This window comes from Plectropomus leopardus, chromosome 16 (assembly GCF_026936395.1).
Source record: "Plectropomus leopardus strain MGB_pleo_1.0 chromosome 16, ASM2693639v1, whole genome shotgun sequence".
Classification (NCBI taxonomy): Eukaryota; Metazoa; Chordata; class Actinopteri; order Perciformes; family Serranidae; genus Plectropomus; species Plectropomus leopardus.
Genome location: NC_142191.1, coordinates 33,952,517 through 33,975,490, shown reverse-complemented (window position 1 = coordinate 33,975,490; position 22,974 = coordinate 33,952,517). Strand labels below are relative to the sequence as shown.

The 22,974-nt window shown below is 42.6% G+C and overlaps 9 non-coding genes across 9 annotated transcripts; 6 read left to right on the top strand and 3 right to left on the bottom strand.

Moving 5' to 3' along the window:
• The first annotated feature begins 8,386 nt into the window (after positions 1–8,386).
• trnav-cac (transfer RNA valine (anticodon CAC)) lies at positions 8,387–8,461 on the top strand. The gene has a single exon. It is a non-coding gene; the product is annotated as a tRNA-Val (tRNA).
• Positions 8,462–9,472: 1,011 nt separating this feature from the next.
• On the bottom strand, positions 9,473–9,543 carry trnag-gcc (transfer RNA glycine (anticodon GCC)). The gene has a single exon. It is a non-coding gene; the product is annotated as a tRNA-Gly (tRNA).
• Positions 9,544–11,309: 1,766 nt separating this feature from the next.
• On the top strand, positions 11,310–11,382 carry trnav-aac (transfer RNA valine (anticodon AAC)). The gene has a single exon. It is a non-coding gene; the product is annotated as a tRNA-Val (tRNA).
• Positions 11,383–16,253: 4,871 nt separating this feature from the next.
• Positions 16,254–16,329, top strand: trnav-cac (transfer RNA valine (anticodon CAC)). Its single transcript has one exon. It is a non-coding gene; the product is annotated as a tRNA-Val (tRNA).
• Positions 16,330–16,591: 262 nt separating this feature from the next.
• Positions 16,592–16,664, top strand: trnav-cac (transfer RNA valine (anticodon CAC)). The gene has a single exon. It is a non-coding gene; the product is annotated as a tRNA-Val (tRNA).
• A 700-nt stretch (positions 16,665–17,364) lies between these two features.
• Positions 17,365–17,435, bottom strand: trnag-gcc (transfer RNA glycine (anticodon GCC)). The gene has a single exon. It is a non-coding gene; the product is annotated as a tRNA-Gly (tRNA).
• A 1,755-nt stretch (positions 17,436–19,190) lies between these two features.
• trnav-aac (transfer RNA valine (anticodon AAC)) lies at positions 19,191–19,263 on the top strand. The gene has a single exon. It is a non-coding gene; the product is annotated as a tRNA-Val (tRNA).
• A 963-nt stretch (positions 19,264–20,226) lies between these two features.
• Positions 20,227–20,297, bottom strand: trnag-gcc (transfer RNA glycine (anticodon GCC)). The gene has a single exon. It is a non-coding gene; the product is annotated as a tRNA-Gly (tRNA).
• A 1,640-nt stretch (positions 20,298–21,937) lies between these two features.
• trnav-aac (transfer RNA valine (anticodon AAC)) lies at positions 21,938–22,010 on the top strand. Its single transcript has one exon. It is a non-coding gene; the product is annotated as a tRNA-Val (tRNA).
• The last annotated feature ends 964 nt before the right edge of the window (positions 22,011–22,974 follow it).

Below are 22,974 nucleotides of genomic sequence, written 5' to 3'. Positions count from 1 at the left end.
CTGCTTACGGCCACACCACCCTGAACACTCCCGATCTCGTCTGATCATAAGTCAAGCTCATTCTTGGTAGTGAAGGCCAATCACCTTGCCATGTGTTACCAAGAATTCTAACAAGATTTAACCAATCGGCGCTCGTATCGCTACCAAGACTTGAACCCGCCTCCTCCAGCGGTGCAGAACACCAGTAAATGGAGACGGAGGACACCGACCGCCATACTTTTTTGGAAAGTAGGTCAAAGTTTTACAGTCTGGCTGTTGTCATTACCAAATAGTAATAGTTTCTGCATATGTATATTTGGTTTTTTTTATTGAATGAATGAATGAATGAATGACCCGTCGCTCAGCGATGTTGTTGACGACTTGTTTGCTAACGTTATCTCTCCCTTTACTTACTTAAATAGCCTGAATGTTTATTTGTTTGTCCTGCTTCTGATTTATTTATTTCTTATTTAGCTGTTATACAGACACACACATGTTTTTCTAAGTGTTTTTTTTTGTTGTAATAAAACAGGTTGCAACGTTTCTCTTTTCATTTCATCTTTGTCTTTTTCCATTTACTATGACTTGATCAAATTATTACAACGACTTAAAAATCTACAACTTTTATTATCTCACAAGACAGAATTATCTGAACTTTTTGTGTGTACAATTTGCATCAGGCAACTAGGCGTTGGTGGTTCAGCGGTACAATTCTCATTTCCCATGCGGGAGACCCAGGTCTGATTCCTGGCCAATGCAACGTGTTTCAGACTGCAGACTGTTAGAAATCAGCCCTTGAAAAATGTCTTTGTGTTATTGTAGTCAATAGCTGGAGAGACACATCAGAAGGTGCTGCCCCCCCCCCCCTTTCAGAACTAAGCCAAAGATTTACTGCTGTCTGTACTTTGGCTACATTATGCACCTGGTTTACGCAGCAGGCAGTGCGTCACTGTCGCAATCCGCAGGTCTTGAGTCACCTGTGCTGTCTTACTTACTACTTTGTAAGTTAGACAACGCAGGACTTTGTTTGCTCTAGCTGGCTCCACAAAGACTGCAACTCAACATGGGTACCACAACGGTGGCGATCAACTAGCTACTTTGTTTTCAGGTCCCCATGAAAGAAGACGTTTGGAGCACCGTTGCAGTCTTGATGGGCACAAAATGGATCGGTTGTGTGCTGCCTGTTTCGGCCTAGGAAGTATAGTGGATAGTAGTTGTAGTGGCTATCATAATAATGTAAGCATTGGTGGTTCAGTGGTAGGCCCGGTTTCGATTCTCGGCCAATGCAAGAATGCTTCGTTGAAATTGTTCAAAAGGGCCTTTTATGTGAGCTCATCATGAAATGACTAATACAGTGCTCTTGCTGCCACTTTTCCAGCCGATTCAGCAATGTTGTTTAGCCATCTGACATGGACGAGGTGAGGTGATGTGATGCAGTTCGTTCGAAAAGGAAACAATTCTCCCCGTCAGGAAATTGAACCCTGGTCTTCCGTGTGACAGGTGGGGATACTCACCACTATACTAACGAGGAGGTTATCTGCATCTGTGTCCTTTTGGCAAGACCGAAACTGCAGTGTCAGGTTTGTTATGTAGCACATAATTGCTTTTAAAAAATCAGTAGGAGAAAACAGCCCAAATTTCCTTGTGGTTCCCGTGTCTAAGCTGCTCATCTCGACAGGTAAGACACACTTTGGGCCCTGACACACCGAGCCCACGGTCGTCCGACGCTCAATGTCGGACCGTTGGTGAGCATTTGTCGACCTAGGTTTGGCTGTGTCTTGCACCGTTGGTGCCAGTCAGCCATTGACGGGCCTTGTCCTTGTACGGGGAAAATGAATAAAATCATGGTCAGACTGAGCCTTGCAAACACATATAACCCTTACCTGGGAGGGAATAAATCTGGCAGAGTGGTGCACAGAGAAGTACCTCCTGCTCAACATCAACTGAACCACTGAGGCGACTGTTGATTGTAGAAAGAAGGAGCCAAAAACACAGACCCTGTCTGCATCAGTTGAGCCCAGGTGCAGTAGGTGAACAGCTGTACGTTCCTTAATATCACAGTCACTGAGAGCATATGTTGGTCATCACACATCACCATCCAGGCTAAAAGAAAAGGACAGAATAGGCTCTACATCCTACAGAAACTTGGCAAGGCTACATTCTGGAGCAAGATCCTGGTTAACTTCTACAGAGGAGCAATAGAGATTATTCTGTCTTAAACCCCATCATGAGTTGACATAGTTTGTGCACTGCCCACGACAGGAAGGATCTGCAGCGGGTGATTGAAACTGCCCAGAACATCACTTATTCCCATTGACAGAGCTTCAGTGACATGGTTGACGTGAAATGGCTGCACGGGGTCCAAAGGATGCTGAGAGACAACACCCACCCCAGCCACCTTGCTGTTCACCCTGCTGCCATCTGGCAAAAGACTCAGAAGTATCTGCTGTCATAACGCCAGATTTTGGAGGAGCTTCATTCCTGAGGATGTCGAACTCCTCTTTAATCTTCAAAAGACGTAGACGGATTAGGGACAACTTTCAGCACTGTCACATGAACATTGGTGACAACCATTCATTTCTGTCTTTGTTCATGTATAAACAAGTATGAGTTTCACTCTCGATGTTTTCCTGTGTCTTTAGAATGTTACAGTTCTAGAATGTTGCTGTTTCTGAAGAATGTTGCAGTTCTAGAATGTTATGATCTAACAGTGGAATGTAAAAGTGATAGAATGATATAATGTAACTGTAGAATGTTAAAGTAAGAAAATGTTATAATGTAAGTGTAGAATGTTACAGTTCTACATTGTTATGATTTATCTGTAGAATGTTACAGTTTTAGAATGTTGCTGTAACTGTAGAATGTTACAGTTCGAGAATGTTATGATGTATCTGTAGAATGTTACAGTTCAAGAATGTTGATGTAACTGAAGAATGTTACAGTTCTAGACTGTCATGATGTAACTGTGGAATGTAAAAGTAATAGAATGTTATGATGTAATTTTAGAATGTTAAAGTTCTACAATGTTATGATGTAACTGTAGAATGTTAATGTTCTAGAATGTTGCTGTAACTGTAGAATGTTACAGTTCTAGAATGTTATGATGTATCTGTAGAATGTTACAGTTCTAGAATGTTGCTGTCGACTGTTACAGTTCTACAATGACATGATGTAAGTGTAGAATGTTAAGTTCTAGAATGTTATGATGTAACTAGAATGTTACAGTTCTAGAATGTTGTTCCTGTAGAATGGTACAGTTTTAGAATGGTGCTGTGACTGTAGAATTTTACAATTCTACAATATTATGATGTAACTATAGAATGTTACAGTTCTAGAATGTTGCTGTTATTGTTGAATGTTATAGTTGTAGAATGTTGCTGTGACTGTAGAATGTTACAGTTGTAGAATGTTATGATGTAACTAAAATGTTACAGTTGTAGAATGTTGCTATTACTGTAGATTGTTACAGTTCTAGAATGTTATGGTGTTACTGGAATGTTACAGTTCTAGAATGTTGCTGTTACTGTAGAATGTTATAGTTCTACAATGTTATGGTGTAACCAGAATGTTACAGTTGTAGAATGTTGGTGTTACTGTTGAATGTTACAGTTCTAGAATGTTATGATGTATCTAGAATGTTACAGTTCTAGAATGTTGCTGTTACTGTAGAATGTTACAGTTCTAGAATGTTATGATGTAACTGTGGAATGTAAAAGTAATAGAATGTTATGATGTAAGTTTTGAATGTTAAAGTTCTAGAATGTTATGATGTAACTAGAATGCTACAGTTCCACAATGTTATGATGTAATTGTAGAATGTTAATATTCCAGAATGTTGCTGTTATTGTTCAATGTAACAGTTCTAGAATGTTATGATGTAACTGTGGAATGTAAAAGTAATAGAATCTTATGATGTAAGTGTAGAATGTTAAAGTTCTAGAATGTTGTGATGTACCTAGAATGTTACAGTTGTAGAATGTTGCTGTTACTGTAGAATGTTACAGTTCTAGAATGTTATGATGTAACTAGAATGTTACAGTTCCACAATGTTATGATGTAACTGTAGAATGTTAATATTCTAGAATGTTGCTGTTATTGTTCAATGTAACAGTTCTAGAATGTTATGATGTAACTGTGGATTGTAAAAGTTCTAGAATGTTATGATGTAAGTGTAGAATGTTAAAGTTCTAGAATGTTGTGATGTACCTAGAATGTTACAGTTGTAGAATGTTGCTGTTACTGTAGAATATTACAGTTCTAGAATGTTATGATGTAACTGTGGAATGTAAAAGTAATAGAATGTTTTATGTAAGTGTAGAATGTTAAGGTTCTAGAATGTTATGATGTAACTAGAATGTTACAGTTCTAGAATGTTGTTGTTACTGTAGAATGTTACAGTTCTAGAATGTTGCTGTTGCTGTCGAATGGTACAGTTCTACAATGTTATGATGTAACTGTAGAATGTTAATGTTCTAGAATGTTGCTGTTACTAATGAATGTTACAGTTCTAGAATGTTGCTGTAACTGTAGAATGTTAAAGTAAGAAAATGTTATAATGTAAGTGTGGAATGTTACAGTTTTAGAGTGTTGATATAACTGTAGAATGTGACAGTTCTACATTTTTTATGATGTAACTGCAGAATGTTACAGTTCTAGAATGTTGATGTAACTGAAGAGTGTTACAGTTCTAGAATATTGCTGTTCATGTAGAATGTTACAGTTCCACAATGTTATGATGTAACTGTAGAATGTTATAGTTCTAGAATGTTATGGTGTAACCAGAATGTTACAGTTGTAGAATGTTGGTGTTACTGTTGAATGTTACAGTTCTAGAATGTTATGATGTATCTAGAATGTTACAGTTCTAGAATGTTGCTGTTACTGTAGAATGTTACAGTTCTAGAATGTTATGATGTAACTGTGGAATGTAAAAGTAATAGAATTTTATGATGTAACTGTGGAATGTAAAAGTAATAGAATGTTATGATGTAAGTTTTGAATGTTAAAGTTCTAGAATGTTATGATGTAACTAGAATGTTACAGTTCCACAATGTTATGATGTAATTGTAGAATGTTAATGTTCCAGAATGTTGCTGTTATTGTTCAATGTAACAGTTCTAGAATGTTATGATGTAACTGTGGAATGTAAAAGTAATAGAATGCTATGATGTAAGTGTAGAATGTTAAAGTTCTAGAATGTTGTGATGTACCTAGAATGTTACAGTTGTAGAATGTTGCTGTTACTGTAGAATGTTACAGTTCTAGTATGTTATGATGTAACTAGAATGTTACAGTTCCACAATGTTATGATGTAACTGTAGAATGTTAATATTCTAGAATGTTGCTGTTATTGTTCAGTGTAACAGTTCTAGAATGTTGCTGTTATTGTTCAGTGTAACAGTTCTAGAATGTTGCTGTAACTGTAGAATGTTAAAGTAAAAAAATGTTATGATGTAAGTGTAGAATGTTACAGTTCTAGAATGTTATGATGTAACTGTAGAATGCTACAGTTCTAGAATGTTATGATGTATCTGTAGAATATTACAATTCTAGAATGTCTAGAAGGCTACAAAACTAAACAAACATATTCTTCATTCACATTTACAACCACAGGGGACGCTGGTTATTCTTCTGGTCTTTGGTAAGCGCTCCTGTGTAGCCCGTATGCGATAAGGACAACTGCATTGGCTGGAAATCGAACCCAGGCCTCCCACATAGCAGGTGAGAATTCTCCTACTGAACCACCAATGCTCATTGACTCCAATGCCACTTTGGTGATGGCACGTGCATACACCTGGAAGTTTGACTCACCGCCTTCTGTGCTTTTGCGTTTTGACTGGTGATGTGAGTTGAGTGTGTGTTGGAAGTGAGCTTCTTCTTTTGGCCGTTCATTTAGTTTCCCCTCTATTCACTGACTCCCACTTTACTTTGGTTTGGGGAGCAAATCTTTGCTTTGTCTATCAGTCAGAGAGAATCAGTGGAGGCTGCTGGGAGCTTTATTTATATGTGATGAGGTTCTATCTGCCGCCTCTTGTGCAGCTCACGACGTTCTTGTAGAACTCTGCAGAATCCTGCACAGACTCTGAGGAGGGAAACTCAGTCTCATTTCAGGATAGTTGAAATAATTTCAGAGAATGAATCTCAGCAGTGACAGGTGAAGGATTTTGGAGCTCTTGACACAATAGTTGGCAATTCACTCACGTTTGTACAATAAAGTAAAGCAAACCAAAAATATACAATATATCCTAACAATTAATAAATGCTTGTGTGTGTGTACTCGGTTATATGCACAACACTGATGAGGCAGTACATGGATTTGCCAAATGTGCATGAGGCTCAGCAGACTGCACAACACTATAATGAGGCACACAGAATACCCCAGGCCTATGGAGCATGGATCTATTATAAATCTGGATACAGCCGTGGGGGCGGGGCCTCATTCATTCCCATGAGAGCTGCTAAGTGGCACATGAAGCAGAGAAAACTCTTTTTCCGGGTTTAGTAAAGTTCAAAATACCCACATCCACTGGCCCATAGAGCATCCGTGAAGTGACTAATGACAGCTGAACGCGGCCGAGTGTACCCGAGCACGGACTCCGACTCACTGGCTCACTCACACAGATGATCCAAGAAGCTCGCTTACATTTGTCGAGTTTGACTTTACGTTTGACACCGCAGTCGTAAAAAAAACACTGTCAAATGGAAAATCCCCACTGAAATAAGATAAGATAAGATAAGATAATCCATTTATTAGTCCCACAGTGGGGAAATTTCCAACATTGCAGTAGCAAAGGGATAGCAAAGTAGCAAGATAACTGTGCAAAATAAACTTAATAATAATAAAAAATTAATAAATAAGTACAAAAACGTGCAGGATGAAGATGAAGGAAATAAGCACACAGGACGACATAAACAAACAATATATACAGTATTTACAACGCCGAGAAACTCAACAGTTAAATAAAGAATGTTCACAGTTGCATGGGTGAAATTGAAATTGCACTTATGGTATTAAGCTGTACAAGTGGAGTCAGTTATTGTTGTGTGTGGTCTACTGGGAGCAGTGCTGGTTGTACAGTCTGACTGCAGCAGGGAGGAAGGACCTGCGGTTACGCTCCTTCACACACTTGGGGTGAAGCAGTCTGTCACCGAAGGAGCTTTCCAGTGCAGTCAGGGTGTCATGCATGGGATGGGAGTCGTTCTCCAGCATGGATGACAGCTTAGCCATCATCCTCCTTTCTCCCACCACCTGCACTGAGTCTAAGGGGCACCCCAGGACAGAGCTGGCCTTCTTGATAAGTTTGTCAAGTCTCTTCCTCTCAGCAGTCGTGATGCTGCTGCTCCAGCAGACCACTCCATAGTAAATGGCTGATGCCACTACAGAGTCAAAGAAGGTCCTCAGGAGTGCTCCCTGCACTCCAAAGGACCTGAGTCTCCTCAGCAGGTATAGTCTGCTCTGACCCTTTTTGTAAAGTGACGTTGTGTTGATTGACCAGTCCAGTTTATTGTTCAGGTGAACACCCAGGTACTTGTAAGAGTCCACTATCTCAATGTCCATTCCCTGGATGTTCACCGGTGTCAGAGGGGAGCGTCTGCACCTGCGGAAATCCACCACCAACTCTTTGGTTTTCCCCGCACTGATGTGGAGGCGGTTCCGCTGGCACCAGTCCACAAAGTCCTGAGTCAGTTCTCTGTACTCACTGTCGTCCTCATCTATGATGAGACCGACAATTGCAGAGTCATCAGAGAACTTTTGCAGGTGGCAGTTGGTGGAGTTGTACATGAAGTCTGCAGTGTAGAGGGTGAAGAGGAAAGGAGCCGGCGGGGCCCCCGTGCTGCAGACGACCATGTCGGAAACACAGTCCTTAGCCCTCACGTACTGCGGTCGGTCCGTGAGGTAGTCCAAGATCCAGGATGAAAGGTGGGAGTCCACACCTGAGTCCTCCAGCTTGTCCCTCAGAAGCTCAGGCTGAATGGTATTGAAAGCACTGGAGAAATCAAAAAACATGATTCTCACAGTGCTCCCAGGCTTTTCCAGGTTAGAGAGAGAAATCACTGCTGCTCCAGTCGTCTGTCACTCAAAGGACAAGATAAACTCATCTCTTTAAAAAAAGTGGGGGAAACAGCGCAACCACAATTCCACCTTTGGACAAAAATATATTGCATCTGTAATAATAATCACTACCATAGACAATGAATGGGAAAAGTTAGTAAAGTTAGTAAAGTTAGTGATCACTATATCCGGCTCCTGCACGAAAGGTCCCCGGTTTCGAAACCGGGCGGAAACCTATGACACGTTTTGGAACAACTTGTTGTTTAAACTGTACAACGTGACCATAGGTCTCTTTCAGCACTTATTGACCAAGCATGGAAGACTAATATCTGATTGTGGCTTGACACAGCACGTGTTTCCGTAGTGTAGTGGTTATCACGTTAAGCCTCACATCGCTGAAAGGTCCCGGTTCGAAACCGGGCGGAAACAATAAGAGGTTTTCATTATCGTGTCTCAAACATCACACATGTCTGTGTGGTCTGATGTCCTGACACCGAATGAGCTGCTGCTGGCGATGATCAAGAGGCCTGTAACTTCTAATGTGTCACTAAACGTGGCCCTCAGGGGGAGTACATGTGTGGTGGTGTGCTGTTTGGCGGCATGTCGCAGAACATGAAAATGTACTGCTGGTATAAATCTGGTCAGGTGGTCCCACAGCTTTGATATAGAAAGGCTCCCATTGATATCACGTTTCCGTAGTGTAGTGGTTATCACGTTAAGCCTCACCGCGAAAGGTCCCCAGTTCAAAACTGGGCGGAAACATTGATAGACTTTAATTATCACATCTCAAAAGATCACACATTTCCTGACGCCTCATGACGCCTCTGCTGGCGTTGATCAAGAGGTCTGTAACTTCTGATGCGTCCCTGAACGTGGCCCTCAGGGGGAGTACATGTGTGGTGGTGCTCTGCTGTTTGGTGGCATGTTGCAGAGCTGTAGAGCCTCGTGAGGAGTCGAAAGGCTACAAAACTAAACAAACATATACTTCATTCACATTAACAACCACAGGGGACGCCGGTTATTCCTCTGGTCTTTGGTAAGTGCTCCGGTGTAGCCCGTCTGTGCTAAGTACTACAAAGGACAACTGCATTGGCTGGAAATCAAACCCAGGCCTCCCACATAGCAGGTGAGAATTCTCCCACTGAACCACCAATGCTCATTACTCCAATACCACTTTGGTGATGGCACGTGCATACACCTGGAAGTTTGACTCACCGCCTTCTACGCCAAACAGGCACAAAATGCAGCTAAATTTAAGATAGCAGCAAGCCTTTTCTTACCCAAGAAAAGCAGGGGGAAAGAGTCACAAGTGTTGCTTCTGGTGTGGTGTATGACGTGTCACCAACGCCAGCATCTTCTAATGCTCCTCTCCCGGGTATTAACTGTAAGAAGACAAAGAAGTTGTGCAACCATTGAGTCCATAAAGCAGTAAAGACACAGTGCATTGGCCGGGAATCGGACCCGGGTCTCCCGCGTGGCAGGCAAGAATTCTACCACTGAACCACCAATGCTCACATGGCAGTGACAGCCACAGCCACCACTGCTTCTTTGACGCAATCTGCGCCCATCAAGACTGCAACGGTGCGCAAAACGTCTTCTTTCATGGGGACCTGCACAGAGCCTGAGGGAGAGAAAGCCTGGGTAAACAAAGCTAGTTGATCGCCACCGTCGTGGTGCCAAGTTATTACGATCATATGACTACTGTAACTCACATTCATATGGTCACAAAAAATATACAAATAGTTATGAAAATTAATAATAATTTGGCAACTAAAATAACAGAAATATAAAGTAGAACTATTTAAAATCCAGAGCCAAACAAAGGAACTTATATAATGAATAAAACAATTCTGATGAATATTAGGATTACTGTCATTTATTCAAAAAAATTTAGTTCAGATAATTCTTACGGGTGGCAGGGAGCACCAACGAGACAGAAAAGGCAGGAAAACATCAAGAGTGAACCCCTGCTTGTTTATACATGAAGACAGAAATGAATGGTTGTCACCAGTGCTCATGTGACAGTGCTGAAAGTTGTCCCTAATCCGTCTACGTCTGTTGAAGATTAAAGAGGACTTCCACATCCTCGGGAATGAAGCTCCTCCCAAGGTTTAAGACAGAATAATCTCTGTTGCTCCTCTGTAGAAGTTAACCAGGATCTTGCTCCAGAATGTAGCCTTGCCAAGTTTCTGTAGGATGTAGAGCCTATTCTGTCCTTTTCTTTTAGCCTGGATGGTGATGTGTGATGACCAACATATGCTCTCAGTGACTGTGATATTAAGGAACGTACAGCTGTTCACCTGCTGCACCTCAGCTCAACTGATGCAGACAGGGTCTGTGTTTTTGCCTCCTTCTTTTTACAATCAACAGTCGCCTCAGTGGTTCAGCTGATGTTGAGCAGGAGGTACTTCTCTGTGCACCACTCTGCCAGATTTATTCCCTCCCAGGTAAGGGTTATATGTGTTTGCAAGGCTCAGCCTGACCATGATTTTTTTGAATTTTCCCCGTACAAGGACAAGGCCCGTCAATGGCTGACTGGCGCCAACGGTGCAAGACACAGCCAAACCTAGGTCGACAAATGCTCACCAACGGTCCGACATTGAGCGTCGGACGACCGTGGGCTCGGTGTGTCAGGGCCCAAAGTGTGTCTTACCTGTCGAAATGAGCAGCCTAGACACGGGAACTGCAAGGAAATTTGGGCTGTTTTCTCCTAATTATTTTTTGAAAGCAATTATGTGCTACATAACAAACCTGACACCGCAATTTCAGTCTTGCCAAAAGGTGTTGCACTGACCGGGAATCGAACCCACGTCTACTCCGTGGAGGGCTATTCCCCACAGACATCTCCTCGTTAGTATAGTGGTGAGTGTCCCCGCCTGTCATGCGGGAGACTGGGGTTCAATTCCCCGACTGGGAGGGTAGCTTCCTATGCGAACCCACTGTGTCAGATGGTAACAACAAAAACAAAAACGAAACAACATTCCTGAATTGGCAGGAAAGTACCGACAATAGCAAGAGCACTGTAACAGTCATTGCCTGATTGCCCACTGACATAAAACACATAAAAGGCCCTATGATACAGTGTCAATGAAGCAACTGACAACTACATTGGCTGAGAATCGCATGCAAGGCCTCCTGAACCACCAATGCTCACATGGTTGTATTACCCACAGCCACAATGCAATCTTTTACCATAGGTCGCTTTCAGCACTTATTAACCAAGCATGGACGACTAATATCTGATTTTCGCTTGACGCAGCACAAAGCTAGATATCAAGTTTCCGTAGTGTAGTGGTTATCACGTTCGCCTAACACGCGAAAGGTCCCCGGTTCGAGACCGGGCGGAAACAATAAGATCTTTTCATTGTCATGTTTCAAACATCACACATTTCCTGACACCGAATGACTAGCTCCTGCTGCTGGAGATGATCAAGAGGTCTGTAACTTCAGATGCGGCCCTGAACGTGGCCCTCAGGGGGAGTACATGTGTGGTGGTGCTCTGCTGTTTGGTGGCATGTTGCAGAGCTGTAGAGCCTCGTGAGGAGTCGTAGGCTACAAAACTAAACAAACATATACTTCATTCACATTTACAACCACAGGGGACGCCGGTTATTCCTCTGGTCTTCGGTAAGTGCTCCGGTGTAGCCCGTCTGTGCTAAGTACTACAAAGGACAACTGCATTGGCTGACAAGACAAAGAAGTTGTGCAACCATTGAGTCCATACAGCAATAAAGACTCAGTGCATTGGCCGGGAATCTGTCTAACTTACAAAGAAGTACTAAGTGGTTCAAAACCTGCCAATTGCAAATGACTTTGAGGTGCTTTCTGATGGTGTTCAACATTTCTGCTGTTTGCTCACATGCACAACACTGATGAGGCAGTACATGGATTTGCCAAATGTGCATGAGGCTCAGCAGATTCTTGATTCTGACTTAGGGATAGCATTGGTGGTTCAGTGGTAGAGTTCTCGCCTGCCTGACTGTAGAATGTTACAGTTCTGCAATGTTGATGTAACTGAAGAATGTTACAGTTCTAGAATGTTATGATGTAACTGTGGAATGTAAAAGTAATAGAATGTTATGATGTAAGTTTTGAATGTTAAAGTTCTAGAATGTTATGATGTAACTAGAATGTTACAGTTGAAGAATGTTGCTGTTACTGTAGAATGTTACAGTTCTAGAATGTTATGATGTAACTGTAGAATGTTAATATTCTAGAATGTTGCTGTTATTGTTCAATGTAATTGTTCTAGAATGTTATGATGTAACTGTGGAATGTAAAAGTAATAGAATGTTATGATGTAAGTTTTGAATGTTAAAGTTCTAGAATGTTATGATGTAACTAGAATGTTACAGTTGAAGAATGTTGCTGTTACTGTAGAATGTTACAGTTCTAGAATGTTATGATGTAACTAGAATGTTACAGTTCCACAATGTTATGATGTAACTGTAGAATGTTAATATTCTAGAATGTTGCTGTTATTGTTCAATGTAACAGTTCTAGAATGTTATGATGTAACTGTGGAATGTAAAAGTTATAGAATGTTATGATGTAAGTGTAGAATGTTAAAGTTCTAGAATGTTGTGATGTACCTAGAATGTTACAGTTGTAGAATGTTGCTGTTACTGTAGAATGTTACAGTTCTAGAATGTTATGATGTAACTGTGGAATGTTAAAGTTCTAGAATGTTGCTATTACTGTAAATTGTTACAGTTCTAGAATGTTATGATGTAACTGTGGAATGTAAAAGTAATAGAATGTTTTATGTAAGTGTAGAATGTTAAGGTTCTAGAATGTTATGATGTAACTAGAATGTTACAGTTCTAGAATGTTGTTGTTACTGTAGAATGTTACAGTTCTACAATGTTATGATGTAACTGTAGAATGTTAATGTTCTAGAATGTTGCTGTTACTAATGAATGTTACAGTTCTAGAATGTTGCTGTAACTGTAGAATGTTAAAGTAAGAAAATGTTAAAATGTAAGTGTAGAATTTTACAGTTTTAGAATGTTGATATAACTGTAGAATGTGACAGCTCTACATTTTTTATGATGTAACTGCAGAATGTTACAGTTCTAGAATGTTGATGTAACTGATGAGTGTTACAGTTCTAGAATATTGCTGTTAATGTAGAATGTTACAGTTCCACAATGTTATGATGTAACTGTAGAATGTTAATATTCTAGAATGTTGCTGTTATTGTTCAGTGTAACAGTTCTAGAATGTTGCTGTAACTGTAGAATGTTAAAGTAATAAAATGTTATGATGTAAGTGTGGAATGTTACAGTTCTACATTGTTATGATGTAACTGTAGAATGCTACAGTTCTAGAATGTTATGATGTATCTGTAGAATATTACAATTCTAGAATGTCTAGAAGGCTACAAAACTAAACAAACATATACTTCATTCACATTTACAACCACAGGGGACGCTGGTTATTCCTCTGGTCTTTGGTAAGTGCTCCTGTGTAGCCCGTCTGTGATAAGGACAACTGCATTGGCTGGAAATCAAACCCAGGCCTCCAGCATAGCAGGTGAGAATTCTGCCACTGAACCACCAATGCTCATTGACTCCAATACCACTTTGGTGATGGCACGTGCATACACCTGGAAGTTTGACTCACCGCCTTCTGTGCTTTTGCGTTTTGACTGGTGATGTGAGTTGAGTGTGTGTTGGAAGTGAGCTTCTTCTTTTGGCCGTTCATTTAGTTTCCCCTCTATTCACTGACTCCCACTTTACTTTGGTTTGGGGAGCAAATCTTTGCTTTGTCTATCAGTCAGAGAGAATCAGTGGAGGCTGCTGGGAGCTTTATTTATATGTGATGAGGTTCTATCTGCCGCCTCTTGTGCAGCTCACGACGTTCTTGTAGAACTCTGCAGAATCCTGCACAGACTCTGAGGAGGGAAACTCAGTCTCATTTCAGGATAGTTGAAATAATTTCAGAGAATGAATCTCAGCAGTGACAGGTGAAGGATTTTGGAGCTCTTGACACAATAGTTGGCAATTCACTCACGTTTGTACAATAAAGTAAAGCAAACCAAAAATATACAATATATCCTAACAATTAATAAATGCTTGTGTGTGTGTACTCGGTTATATGCACAACACTGATGAGGCAGTACATGGATTTGCCAAATGTGCATGAGGCTCAGCAGACTGCACAACACTATAATGAGGCACACAGAATACCCCAGGCCTATGGAGCATGGATCTATTATAAATCTGGATACAGCCGTGGGGGCGGGGCCTCATTCATTCCTATGAGAGCTGCTAAGTGGCACATGAAGCAGAGAAAACTCTTTTTCGGGGTTAGAAAAGTTCAAAATACCCACATCCACTGGCCCATAGAGCATCCGTAGAAGTGACTAATGACAGCTGAACGCGCCGAAAGTGTACCCGAGCACGGACTCCGACTCACTGGCTCACTCACACAGATGATCCAAGAAGCTCGCTTACATTTGTCAAGTTTGACTTTACGTTTGACACCGCAGTCGTAAAAAAAACACTGTCAAATGGAAAATCCCCACTGAAATAAGATAAGATAAGATAATCCATTTATTAGTCCCACAGTGTGGAAATTTCCAACATTGCAGTAGCAAAGGGATAGCAAAGTAGCAAGATAACTGTGCAAAATAAAGTTAATAATAATAAAAAATTAATAAATAAGTACAAAAACGTGCAGGATGAAGATGAAGGAAATAAGCACACAGGACGACATAAACAAACAATATATACAGTATTTACAACGCCGAGAAACTCAACAGTTAAATAAAGAATGTTCACAGTTGCATGGGTGAAATTGAAATTGCACTTATGGTATTAAGCTGTACAAGTGGAGTCAGTTATTGTTGTGTGTGGTCTACTGGGAGCAGTGCTGGTTGTACAGTCTGACTGCAGCAGGGAGGAAGGACCTGCGGTAACGCTCCTTCACACACTTGGGGTGAAGCAGTCTGTCACTGAAGGAGCTTTCCAGTGCAGTCAGGGTGTCATGCATGGGATGGGAGTCGTTCTCCAGCATGGATGACAGCTTAGCCATCATCCTCCTTTCTCCCACCACCTGCACTGAGTCTAAGGGCACCCCAGGACAGAGCTGGCCTTCTTGATAAGTTTGTCAAGTCTCTTCCTCTCAGCAGTCGTGATGCTGCTGCTCCAGCAGACCACTCCATAGTAAATGGCTGATGCCACTACAGAGTCAAAGAAGGTCCTCAGGAGTGCTCCCTGCACTCCAAAGGACCTGAGTCTCCTCAGCAGGTATAGTCTGCTCTGACCCTTTTTGTAAAGTGACGTTGTGTTGATTGACCAGTCCAGTTTATTGTTCAGGTGAACACCCAGGTACTTGTAAGAGTCCACTATCTCAATGTCCATTCCCTGGATGTTCACCGGTGTCAGAGGGGAGCGTCTGCACCTGCGGAAATCCACCACCAACTCTTTGGTTTTCCCGCATTGATGTGGAGGCGGTTCCGCTGGCACCAGTCCACAAAGTCCTGAGTCAGTTCTCTGTACTCACTGTCGTCCTCATCTATGATGAGACCGACAATTGCAGAGTCATCAGAGAACTTTTGCAGGTGGCAGTTGGTGGAGTTGTACATGAAGTCTGCAGTGTAGAGGGTGAAGAGGAAAGGAGCCAAGACGGTTCCCTGCGGGGCCCCCGTGCTGCAGGACCGACCATGTCGGAAACACAGTCCTTAGCCCTCACGCATCTGCGGTCGGTCCGTGAGGTAGTCCAAGATCCAGGATGAAAGGTGGGAGTCCACACCTGAGTCCTCCAGCTTGTCCCTCAGAAGCTCAGGCTGAATGGTATTGAAAGCACTGGAGAAATCAAAAAACATGATCCTCACAGTGCTCCCAGGCTTTTCCAGGTGAGAGAGAGAAATCACTGCTGCTCCAGTCGTCTGTCACTCAAAGGACAAGATAAACTCATCTCTTTAAAAAAAGTGGGGGAAACAGCGCCACCACAATTCCACCTTTGGACAAAAATATATTGCATCTGTAATAATAATCACTACCATAGACAATGAATGGGAAAAGTTAGTAAAGTTAGTGATCACTATATCCGGCTCCTGCACGAAAGGTCCCCGGTTTCGAAACCGGGCGGAAACCTATGACACGTTTTGGAACAACTTGTTGTTTAAACTGTACAACGTGACCATAGGTCTCTTTCAGCACTTATTGACCAAGCATGGAAGACTAATATCTGATTGTGGCTTGACACAGCATGTGTTTCCGTAGTGTAGTGGTTATCACGTTCGCCTCACATCGCTGAAAAGGTCCCCGGTTCGAAACCGGGCGGAAACAATAAGAGGTTTTCATTATCGTGTCTCAAACATCACACATGTCTGTGTGGTCTGATGTCCTGACACCGAATGACTAGCTGCTGCTGGCGATGATCAAGAGGCCTGTAACTTCTAATGTGTCCCTAAACGTGGCCCTCAGGGGAGTACATGTGTGGTGGTGTGCTGTTTGGCGGCATGTCGCAGAACATGAAAATGTACTGCTGGTATAAATCTGGTCAGGTGGTCCCACAGCTTTGATATAGAAAGGCTCCCATTGATATCACGTTTCCGTAGTGTAGTGGTTATCACGTTCGCCTCACACGCGAAAGGTCCCCAGTTCAAAACTGGGCGGAAACATTGATAGACTTTAATTATCACATCTCAAAAGATCACACATTTCCTGACGCCTCATGACTGGCGTTGATCAAGAGATCTGTAACTTGCTGGCGTTGATCAAGAGGTCTGTAACTTCTGATGCGTCCCTGAACGTGGCCCTCAGGGGGAGTACATGTGTGGTGGTGCTCTGCTGTTTGGTGGCATGTTGCAGAGCTGTAGAGCCTCGTGAGGAGTCGAAAGGCTACAAAACTAAACAAACATATACTTCATTCACATTAACAACCACAGGGGACGCCGGTTATTCCTCTGGTCTTTGGTAAGTGCTCCGGTGTAGCCCGTCTGTGCTAAGTACTACAAAGGACAACTGCATTGGCTGGAAATCAAACCCAGGCCTCCCACATAGCAGGTGAGAATTCTCCCACTGAACCACCAATGCTCATTACTCCAATACCACTTTGGTGATGGCACGTGCATACACCTGGAAGTTTGACTCACCGCCTTCTACGCCAAACAGGCACAAAATGCAGCTAAATTTAAGATAGCAGCAAGCCTTTTCTTACCCAAGAAAAGCAGGGGGAGAAGAGTCACAAGTGTTGCTTCTGGTGTGGTGTGTGACGTGTCACCAACGCCAGCATCTTCTAATGCTCCTCTCCCGGGTATTAACTGTAAGAAGACAAAGAAGTTGTGCAACCATTGAGTCCATAAAGCAGTAAAGACACAGTGCATTGGCCGGGAATCGGACCCGGGTCTCCCGCGTGGCAGGCGAGAATTCTACCACTGAACCACCAATGCTCACATGGCAGTGACAGCCACAGCCACCACTGCTTCTTTGACGCAATCTGCGCCCATCAAGACTGCAACGGTGCGCCAAACATCTTCTTTCATGGGGACCTGCACAGAGCCTGAGGGAGAGAAAGCGTGGGTAAACAAAGCTAGTTGATCGCCACCGTCGTGGTGCCAAGTTATTATGATCATATGACTACTGTAACTCACATTCATATGGTCACAAAAAATATACAAATAGTTATAATAATTTGGCAACTAAAATAACAGAAATATAAAGTAGAACTATTTAAAATCCAGAGCCAAACAAAGGAACTTATATAATGAATAAAACAATTCTGATGAATATTAGGATTACTGTCATTTATTCAAAAAAATTTAGTTCAGATAATTCTTACTGGTGGCAGGGAGCACCAACGAGACAGAAAAGGCAGGAAAACATCAAGAGTGAACCCCTGCTTGTTTATACATGAAGACAGAAATGAATGGTTGTCACCAGTGCTCATGTGACAGTGCTGAAAGTTGTCCCTAATCCATCTACGTCTGTTGAAGATTAAAGAGGAGTTCCACATCCTCGGGAATGAAGCTCCTCCCAAGGTTTAAGACAGAATAATCTCTATTGCTTCTCTGTAGAAGTTAACCAGGATCTTGCTCCAGAATGTAGCCTTGCCAAGTTTCTGTAGGATGTAGAGCCTATTCTGTCCTTTTCTTTTAGCCTGGATGGTGATGTGTGATGACCAACATATGCTCTCAGTGACTGTGATATTAAGGAACGTACAGCTGTTCACCTGCTGCACCTCAGCTCAACTGATGCAGACAGGGTCTGTGTTTTTGCCTCCTTCTTTCTACAATCAACAGTCGCCTCAGTGGTTCAGCTGATGTTGAGCAGGAGGTACTTCTCTGTGCACCACTCTGCCAGATTTATTCCCTCCCAGGTAAGGGTTATATGTGTTTGCAAGGCTCAGCCTGACCATGATTTTTTTGAATTTTCCCCGTACAAGGACAAGGCCCGTCAATGGCTGACTGGCGCCAACGGTGCAAGACACAGCCAAACCTAGGTCGACAAATGCTCACCAACGGTCCGACATTGAGCGTCGGACGACCGTGGGCTCGGTGTGTCAGGGCCCAAAGTGTGTCTTACCTGTCGAAATGAGCAGCCTAGACACGGGAACTGCAAGGAAATTTGGGCTGTTTTCTCCTAATTTTTTTTTTTGAAAGCAGTTATGTGCTACATAACAAACCTGACACCGCAATTTCAGTCTTGCCAAAAGGTGTTGCACTGACCGGGAATCGAACCTGTGTCTACTCCGTGGAGGGCTATTCCCCACAGACATCTCGTTAGTATAGTGGTGAGTGTCCCCGCCTGTCATGCGGGAGACTGGGGTTCAATTCCCCGACTGGGAGGGTAGCTTCCTATGCGAACCCACTGTGTCAGATGGTAACAACAAAAACAAAAACGAAACAACATTCCTGAATTGGCAGGAAAGTACCGACAATAGCAAGAGCACTGTAACAGTCATTGCCTGATTGCCCACTGACATAAAACACATAAAAGGCCCTATGATACAGTGTCAATGAAGCAACTGACAACTACATTGGCTGGGAATCGAATGCAAGGCCTCCTGAACCACCAATGCTCACATGGTTGTATTACCCACAGCCACAATGCAATCTTTTACCATAGGTCGCTTTCAGCACTTATTAACCAAGCATGGACGACTAATATCTGATTTTCGCTTGACGCAGCACAAAGCTAGATATCAAGTTTCCGTAGTGTAGTGGTTATCACGTTCGCCTAACACGCGAAAGGTCCCTGGTTCGAGACCGGGCGGAAACAATAAGATCTTTTCATTGTCATGTTTCAAACATCACACATTTCCTGACACCGAATGACTAGCTCCTGCTGCTGGAGATGATCAAGAGGTCTGTAACTTCAGATGCGGCCCTGAACGTGGCCCTCAGGGGGAGTACATGTGTGGTGGTGCTCTGCTGTTTGGTGGCATGTTGCAGAGCTGTAGAGCCTCGTGAGGAGTCGTAGGCTACAAAACTAAACAAACATATACTTCATTCACATTTACAACCACAGGGGACGCCGGTTATTCCTCTGGTCTTTGGTAAGTACTCCGGTGTAGCCCGTCTGTGTGAAGTACTACAAAGGACAACTGCATTGGCTGACAAGACAAAGAAGTTGTGCAACCATTGAGTCCATACAGCAATAAAGACTCAGTGCATTGGCCGGGAATCTGTCTAACTTACAAAGAAGTACTAAGTGGTTCAAAACCTGCCAATTGCAAATGACTTTGAGGTGCTTTCTGATGGTGTTCAACATTTCTGCTGTTTGCTCACATGCACAACACTGATGAGGCAGTACATGGATTTGCCAAATGTGCATGAGGCTCAGCAGATTCTTGATTCTGCTGTGCTAAGTACTACAAAGGACAACTGCATTGGCTGGAAATCAAACCCAGGCCTCCCACATAGCAGGTGAGAATTCTCCCACTGAACCACCAATGCTCATTGACTCCAATACCACTTTGGTGATGGCACGTGCATACACCTGGAAGTTTGACTCTCTGCCTTCTGCGCCAAACAGGCACAAAATGCAGCTAAATTTAAGATAGGAGCAAGCCTTTTCTTACCCAAGAAAAGCAGGGGGAGAAGAGTCACAAGTGTTGCTTCTGGTGTGGTGTATGACGTGTCACCAACGCCAGCATCTTCTAATGCTCCTCTCCCGGGTATTAACTGTAAGAAGACAAAGAAGTTGTGCAACCATTGAGTCCATACAGCAGTAAAGACTCAGTGCATTGGCCGGGAATCGGACCCGGGTCTCCCGCGTGGCAGGCGAGAATTCTACCACTGAACCACCAATGCTCACATGGCAGTGACAGCCACAGCCACCACTGCTTCTTTGACGCAATCTGCGCCCATCAAGACTGCAACGGTGCGCAAAACGTCTTCTTTCATGGGGACCTGCACAGAGCCTGAGGGAGAGAAAGCCTGGGTAAACAAAGCTAGTTGATCGCCACCGTCGTGGTGCCAAGTTATTATGATCATATGACTACTGTAACTCACATTCATATGGTCACAAAAAATATACAAATAGTTATGAAAATTAATAATAATTTGGCAACTAAAATAACAGAAATATAAAGTAGAACTATTTAAAATCCAGAGCCAAACAAAGGAACTTATATAATGAATAAAACAATTCTGATGAATATTAGGATTACTGTCATTTATTCAAAAAAATTTAGTTCAGATAATTCTTACGGGTGGCAGGGAGCACCAACGAGACAGAAAAGGCAGGAAAACATCAAGAGTGAACCCCTGCTTGTTTATACATGAAGACAGAAATGAATGGTTGTCACCAGTGCTCATGTGACAGTGCTGAAAGTTGTCCCTAATCCGTCTACGTCTGTTGAAGATTAAAGAGGACTTCCACATCCTCGGGAATGAAGCTCCTCCCAAGGTTTAAGACAGAATAATCTCTGTTGCTCCTCTGTAGAAGTTAACCAGGATCTTGCTCCAGAATGTAGCCTTGCCAAGTTTCCGTAGGATGTAGAGCCTATTCTGTCCTTTTCTTTTAGCCTGGATGGTGATGTGTGATGACCAACATATGCTCTCAGTGACTGTGATATTAAGGAACGTACAGCTGTTCTCCTGCTGCACCTCAGCTCAACTGATGCAGACAGGGTCTGTGTTTTTGCCTCCTTCTTTCTACAATCAACAGTCGCCTCAGTGGTTCAGCTGATGTTGAGCAGGAGGTACTTCTCTGTGCACCACTCTGCCAGATTTATTCCCTCCCAGGTAAGGGTTATATGTGTTTGCAAGGCTCAGCCTGACCATGATTTTTTTGAATTTTCCCCGTACAAGGACAAGGCCCGTCAATGGCTGACTGGCGCCAACGGTGCAAGACACAGCCAAACCTAGGTCGACAAATGCTCACCAACGGTCCGACATTGAGCGTCGGACGACCGTGGGCTCGGTGTGTCAGGGCCCAAAGTGTGTCTTACCTGTCGAAATGAGCAGCCTAGACACTGGAACTGCAAGGAAATTTGGGCTGTTTTCTCCTACTGATTTTTTGAAAGCAATTATGTGCTACATAACAAACCTGACACTGCAATTTCAGTCTTGCCAAAAGATGTTGCATTGACTGGGAATCAGATGGCAACAACAAAAACAAAAACGAAACAACATTCCTGAATTGGCAGGAAAGTACCGACAATAGCAAGAGCACTGTAACGGTCATTGCCTGATTGCCCACTGACATAAAACACATAAAAGGCCCTATGATACAGTGTCAATGAAGCAACTGACAACTGCATTGGCTGGGAATCGAATGCAAGGCCTCCTGCATGGCAGTTGAGAATTGAACCACCAATGCTCACATGGTTGTATTACCCACAGCCACAATGCAATCTTTTACCATAGGTCGCTTTCAGCACTTATTAACCAAGCATGGACGACTAATATCTGATTTTCGCTTGACGCAGGACAATGCTAGATATCAAGTTTCCGTAGTGTAGTGGTTATCACGTTCGCCTAACACGCGAAAGGTCCCCGGTTCGAGACCGGGCGGAAACTATAAGATATTTTCATTGTCATGTTTCAAACATCACACATTTCCTGACACTGAATGACTAGCTCCGGCTGCTGGAGATGATCAAGAGGTCTGTAACTTCTGATGCGGCCCTGAACGTGGCCCTCAGGGGGAGTACATGTGTGGTGGTGCTCTGCTGTTTGGTGGCATGTTGCAGAGCTGTAGAGCCTCGTGAGGAGTCGTAGGCTACAAAACTAAACAAACATATACTTCATTCACATTTACAACCACAGGGGACGCCGGTTATTCCTCTGGTCTTTGGTAAGTACTCCGGTGTAGCCCGTCTGTGTGAAGTACTACAAAGGACAACTGCATTGGCTGACAAGACAAAGAAGTTGTGCAACCATTGAGTCCATACAGCAATAAAGACTCAGTGCATTGGCCGGGAATCTGTCTAACTTACAAAGAAGTACTAAATGGTTCAAAACCTGCCAATTGCAAATGACTTTGAGGTGCTTTCTGATGGTGTTCAACATTTCTGCTGTTTGCTCACATGCACAACACTGATGTGTTGGGTGAGGACCATCTTTACACGCCCTGTTTATTAGAAATGTTAATTAGAAAGTTAATAAAAGATGAAGCAAGGAGCAAAAGTCATTAGAATGTATTTTAAAATTGTGTATTTTATTTTCAGGTTGAAAATGTTTCAAGGTACCTCTACTATGTGGACCCTGAGGCACCATCCCTGCAGTTTGTTAAAAACAGAGCGAAGCTCCGACAGTACCTCCTTGAACTGTCTGAGGCAAAACTGAAAAAACAAACGCAGCAGAACTACCTCAAGAGTTTGAAAAGGTTGGTAGCATTTTATTATTATTATTATTATTATTATTATTATTATTATTATTATTATTATTATTATTATTATTATTATTATTATTATGGTGTCAACAGTGTAGATAGTACATGCGTAACATAAATCCCTGTACTTCCTCTGACAGATTCCTGCTT